We start from the raw sequence: 6426 nt of genomic DNA on the forward strand, positions 1-6426 counted from the left end.
CGCTGTACATTCACTCCCCCCACCTACAATCCCTGCCGGTACGAGACTCGAACCCACAACCTTTGGGTTACGAATCCGACTCTCTAACCATTAGGCAACGACTTCCCACAAATGGTTCCATAAAGAACCTTTAACATCTGAAGAATCTTTCTGTTGCACAAAAAGTTCTTTGAGACGAATGAAGGTTCTTCAGATAATAAAAAGGTAAGAAAGAGATGGTTCTTTAAAGAACCTTTGACCGAATGGTTCTTTGTGGAACCAAAAATGGTTCTTCTAAGTCGTAGTGAAACAATTACTTTACCGATTGGCTTTTTCATTTAAAAGGCAGGACTTCCATTACTTGAGCCACCATATCACATGTTGCATTTTCTCCCGTTCACTGCATTACGAGTGAACTGTTGGATATTTTTCAGTTTTTGATTCAAACCTGACACCTCAAGGCATGCCACGGCAGGACATTCTAATCAGTTGCCATTTCTCTGTAAATTCACGTCTGTACAGTAGAGGACGCAGCTCAAACAAACCTTTCAGCTGTGCTACCATTCTGGATTGCATGAAGAAGAGGACACAAGACAAGAAAGTTCAACACTCTTCAGCAATAAAAAAAAAGAAACAGATGTTATGTTTATCTAAAGTCATTTTTGCTTATTAGTATTGGATCATCGAAGGTCAGAAGAATAAAATGGGATTAAATACATAAAGGATATTTGTGTTATTTAACATATTTGATTATTTCAGGTTTGCATCATATTCTGAGTATTTCACTGTTTTTATTAATTTTGAGGAATGCTGAATCTGTTTTTGTGCGAGTGAGATGATGTTCACATTTAGTCTAGAACTACAGTAATCATGTTCACACACAACACGTCTGCGCTCACTCCTGATTTCTCTCATCATGAGGACAGGAGAACTTGTGTTACTTAAAAGTAATGCATTACTTTACTAGTTACTTGAAAAAAAGTAATCTGATTACGTAACTCACGTTACTTGTAATGCTTTACCCCAACACTGCATATTTGAGTTTAAACATTGAAAGTTTGTTTTCATCCTGCTGTGCCATACCTTCTCTATTTGTTAGAATGACTGTTTTTCAGAGCTCAGTGAGCCGTCATTCACAGTGTCAGTTCAGCGTGGGACGCTGAGAGACGCTGTATGATCTCTTTTGGTGTGCGTGCGTGTGTTTCAGACTGCTAAAGGGAACGGCGTACCACTGGGACCTGATGCTCTCTGGGTTTATCAACATCCTGATGTCGGTGCTGGGGTTGCCATGGATGCACGCGGCTTTCCCACACTCCACGCTGCATGTGCGTCAGCTGGCGCGGGTGGAACAGCGAGTGGAGGGGGGCCACCTCTATGAAACGTGATCGCAAGCACCTACAGACACGCTTAGAGAACACGATACTCACAGATGATGTTTAAATATGAGTTTGTATGTAACACATCAAGTGTGACTAACGGGAGTTGTAAAACACGTCCTTTTGTGTGCCTGCAGGATAGTCAGCATGAAGGAGACACGACTTACGTCGCTGGCTGCGAACATCCTGATTGGTTTGTCAGTGTTTTTGCTGCCTCTGCAGTGGATACCGAAACCCGTTCTTTACAGCCTCTTCCTGTACATCGCTCTCACGTCTATTGATGGAAACCAGATGTGTGACCGAATGGCCCTTCTGCTTAAAGAACAAGTAAGAGCCTTGAGAGCCAGTAATAATTATTTAGTGGTGCATCTTGTTTTGATATACACTACTATTAAAAAAAACTATTTAATTAAATTTTAACCCCATGGCGCTGTTCACATGACAGTCAAAAATGAATGAATGTACTACATTTTAGTTTGATAATCTTTTTTATTTAATATTTGGTACTTTCTGGTACTAAATTATATTTATGGCATAGTTATGATCCATTTTTTATCTGTTAATCACTGTTTGAGCATAGACCCGAAAATTTAATTTCCAACTTAAACTGTTGTAAATCTTGAATGCTTTGGATCCAGACTTAAGTTTGTTTTTTTAAAGAAGACACTTTGCAGATTATTGCTGAAGTGAAAAAAAAGTTGAAAAAGTGAAACTAAGTTTAAGTTTATTATTATGAAAAATGCACAAAAATACTATTTGTAAATTTTATATGGAATGTATATTTTCCAAAACGTGTTACTCTAAAACTGCAAGAAAATCAAAGCCATAAATCTAAATAATTTGTGTTTTAAATTTGAGGTTTATATCTCAAAAAAAGAAAAATAAATTGTTTGGGCGCAGAACCAAACATTTCTACTGGATGAAATGTCCTTCCCATTCATTTGCAATGCGGTCGAACAATTCAAGTCTGACTCTTTTTTTTCCCCAGGACCATTTATCCTTTTCAAACCATACATTTATTTATTTTTTTTTTGTGTTCACATAGCAAGTGTCAAAACTTTTACCAAGTTTCATACCATTCTGATGAAGAAAAAAACCCCGAAAGAACTATTAATCTTAGCAGCTTAATCCATGTTTGGGGGTGACCTGGTCATAGGGAACACTGGGACTTATCCTGGTTTCCTGGTTGTTGAAACCAAGTTAAGCCCAAGGAGCAAGGCTTGGCTGATTCGTATAGCCCTGTCAGACAAAGCTACACCATTATGTGGGAAAAATGCACCTTTCTCCATTGATCGCCATTAAAATCAGCCATAAACTGCTAAAAGCAGTCGAGGAGTGTTACTGTATATTAAAAGCACCATCCAGTACAGTCAATGAAGACACATAATAAAAGCAGTTAAACATGCAACACAAGTTTATTTAAAAGCTGTACAGGTTCCTCTGGGTTTCAAACACAAGACTTTTTGATCTCAATCCAAGTCTCCAGATCATTCAATATTATCGATGATACATCATTTATTGTGTAATATAATAGTGCAGCCTTTGAATATACAACCCCAAGGAAAATCAATATGTATCACTATACTGTACTATACAGTGTAGTGAGGGACTGTCTATGGTTGTGAAGAGTCGCTATAAATCCTAGCTTGTTTTTGAATCCCAATCCGTTCTAAAACAATGCAGATTTACAGGACAACATGAAAGCATTAGCAACAGATTGTAAAGTATTGTGACCTTTTTCTGAGGGAAACAGAAAAAAAAGAGTTTTTGTCCTAACAAGACACATCAAGAGTCAAACACCGGACACAGCGAAATAGCACTGGCCTAAAATTCGACTCTTCGTAACTGTATGTTTAAGATCAGATATCTTCTATGTCGTGCTGTGTAGCAGTTTTGTGTTCAGCATAAACAGACCATAAGCGTTTTGCTTAAAATTCTTCCTAGTTAGGTCATGGAGCGTGTATTAGTAAAGTAAATATGATTATATTAGCTTTCTGTGTTGACTAATATGAACTAATTCAAGTCTGTCACTGATCATTTTTATACTAATCTCAATCTCTGTTCCCAAGACGTCATATCCACCCACTCACTACATCCGCAGAGGAAGGTGCATTATTTCACAGGCCTGCAGATGCCTTCCCTTTACTCGTGATCATTTTAATTCCAATAAGGTAAGCCGTAGTTTTTATATCCTAGCTACATCACTACATTTACAATAATTTTGACATTAATTATAAGAAAGCAGTGTGTCTGCTGTTTACTGTATTTGTGTGTGTGACGTCTAGACAGAAAATTCACAGTTGGTAATAATACATATTTTGAGGAATAAGGCAAGTTTTATGTATTTCAACACAGAGAAAGGGACAAAACAACATATTTGCCAAAAAATTCCATAAGATGTTTTCTTCGCAGGAACTACTTGTTGCCAATGATCATTGAAGCAAAGTACCTGGATATCATTGATTCTCAACACATGAAAAAATGAAAAGAGACCGTTAAGAAGAATTAACACAGGGCAAAAGTTCATTTTATATATGTATTTTTGTTAGAAAACACGGGTCTTATGGCTGTGATATGTGCCTTCAATATTTATGAATTCATTATTTCTACAATGGTCCCTGTCCATTTGGAATCATAAACTCTTGTTTTACTTTCCATGATTTTCTTATTTTTCTTCCCATGATTCTCAAGTGTCTCTTTTTTCAGTCACAGCATGCGTCTGGCACTGGGATATGTGGTGAACATTATTATTATTTTATTTTGTGATCTGAAACTGCACACAGAAATATTTGATCAAACAATACAGTAGATCAAACACATTTCAAAACACGCAACACAATCTCGACACATTTGATTCAGAGCTTACCGTTCTCTAACGTTGCTCAGGTTTTATAAAATACTTTCTCTCTCTGATGCTGGCATCCAATACTGTAGATAGATCTTCAAAATCTCACACTGTAATAAAAAATAATTCAGTAAAATAACAGGAAAATTACTGGCAGCTCATTGCACAGGACATTATCCATTAATTTTACGGAGATTTCTGTTAACTAAACACAACACAATGCAGAATTCAAAATATTGATAAAACACATGTAAAAAAAAAAAAATAAAAAATATTCCTTCAAATTATGCAGTACATTGTGCACTAATTTCACAGATTTTTTTTAGAGTGCATGATTGTCCTCTTTATAGGTCTTTTTGTTTTTATGTTCATTATTTATTATATAAATTCAACACGGCTGATGAAAATAGTGATGCAGCAGCCTCTGAAAATTTCACCATTATTGTCTAATGCATTGGAGAAATGTGCACTGCTCTCAAAATACATTAATGCATCATTGTGGGGAAGAAGATGAGGAACAATTGTGTTCTTGTTTTGACATAATATATTTATTTAATAGATTTAATTAAATATTTCATGCACCAGAGGGTTACATTTCCTGCAATGAGGATAATCAGTCTGACATGTACTTTTTCCAGACCAAATGATTTTGTCATATATTTTTTTATGGGGGGGAAATTAATATCTTTATTCAGCAAGGATGCATTAAATAGATCAAAACTGATAGTAAAAACATCTATAATGTTACAGAAAAGTACTTTCTGTTCATTAAAGAATCCTGAAAATTATCACAGTTTTCAATTCTCAAAAGAAATGTTTCTTGAGCAGCAAATCAGTATTAGAATGATTTGATCACAGAAAGCTTAGAAAGCTTTGATCACAGCAATAAATTACAGTTTAAAATAAATATATGCCAATATGTGCAATTTCATATGATGAGATTTGACCCTAAAGGACAAATCTTATGATTGACTCAAAATGATAATTTAAAACACACACACACACACACACACACACACACACACAGAGACACAGACACAGACACACACACAGAGACACAGACACAGACACACACACAGATAAGAAGCTGAAATAAACAAGACAGATTAGCAGTTCTGGGTAGATTACTTACAAATTTAGGAAATTAAAATTCTTAACGTAATATATTGAATTACACATAGTACTGTAGGTAATGTATACTGACTACTTTTTGATTACTTTTAGATTACTTTTGACCTAAAATATATTCCATTCTTTGTTATCAACATCATGAAGTGTAATAAACATTACATTATGCCGGGGTTTATTTAATGTGTAATATGTAATTATGTAATCCATAAAAAAGTAACTGTAATCTGATTATGAGCATTTTAAATGTAATGTAATCTAATTACAAGTACTTAATATTTTGCATTCAGATTACGTAATCCAGATTACATGTAATCAGTTACTATCAGTTACTGCAGATTAGTAATATTAATATTTGTTTTCAACAGTTTGCTGTGTTGCACCACAATCACTGTATATAAAATGAATAAACAAATAGTTTATCCCCACCTTTGATAGCAGATCAAAAGTGCATCCAAACTTCTAGATTTCCCTTTTTTATGCCCATTGTGTCAGTATTTATAGAGCAGACTTTAAGAATGGCACATACCCCACAATGATTGTGATTCATCTGAAAGTTGTGTATCCTAGCAACACGTGAATAAAAGCCCACCAGTGGTGAACATGAGCTCAGAGGAGTCAACAGGGCCTGTGTACTGCAGACTGATGAGGAGCTGTTTACATGTAATCAAAGGCAGGTCTCTTAAGACACAAGCCTCGAGCAGCGCTACAGAGATGCAGTCACCTGTGTGAGCCTCACTAAATAAAGGATTAAAGAAATTTCCATGCGGATTGTCTTGGAGTCAAGAGATGAATAACTAGCAGGTGTGTAGATGATATTGTTCTTGCCGTTTGGCAAAAAAAAAAAAAGTCTTCATTTACTTACCTTCTTGTCAAAACACTTTATTTCTTCTGTCTGTTGCAAGAGGAGATGTTGAGTAGAATGTCAAAGTTGCTCTTTCCCATATAACAACAATAGACAGTAGGGCTTTTCACACTGTGCTTAACGCCACTTTTAACCCTGGGTAAAGGTATGTTTCACCTGTCAGGGACAGTCTGTTTACACGGCAGCCATATTTGCAATAGCTGGGCAGCATATCTACTTTAATGGGTAAATAC

General features: G+C 35.7%; 1 pseudogene; it reads left to right on the plus strand.

Moving 5' to 3' along the window:
• The window catches only part of LOC107758151 (sodium bicarbonate transporter-like protein 11), a 13225-nt pseudogene extending 9384 nt beyond the window's left edge, over nucleotides 1–3841 (plus strand).
• Nucleotides 3842–6426: the final 2585 nt, after the last annotated feature.

This window comes from Sinocyclocheilus rhinocerous, unplaced genomic scaffold, assembly GCF_001515625.1.
Source record: "Sinocyclocheilus rhinocerous isolate Xijiao unplaced genomic scaffold, SAMN03320098_v1.1 scaffold2038, whole genome shotgun sequence".
Taxonomy (NCBI): Eukaryota; Metazoa; Chordata; class Actinopteri; order Cypriniformes; family Cyprinidae; genus Sinocyclocheilus; species Sinocyclocheilus rhinocerous.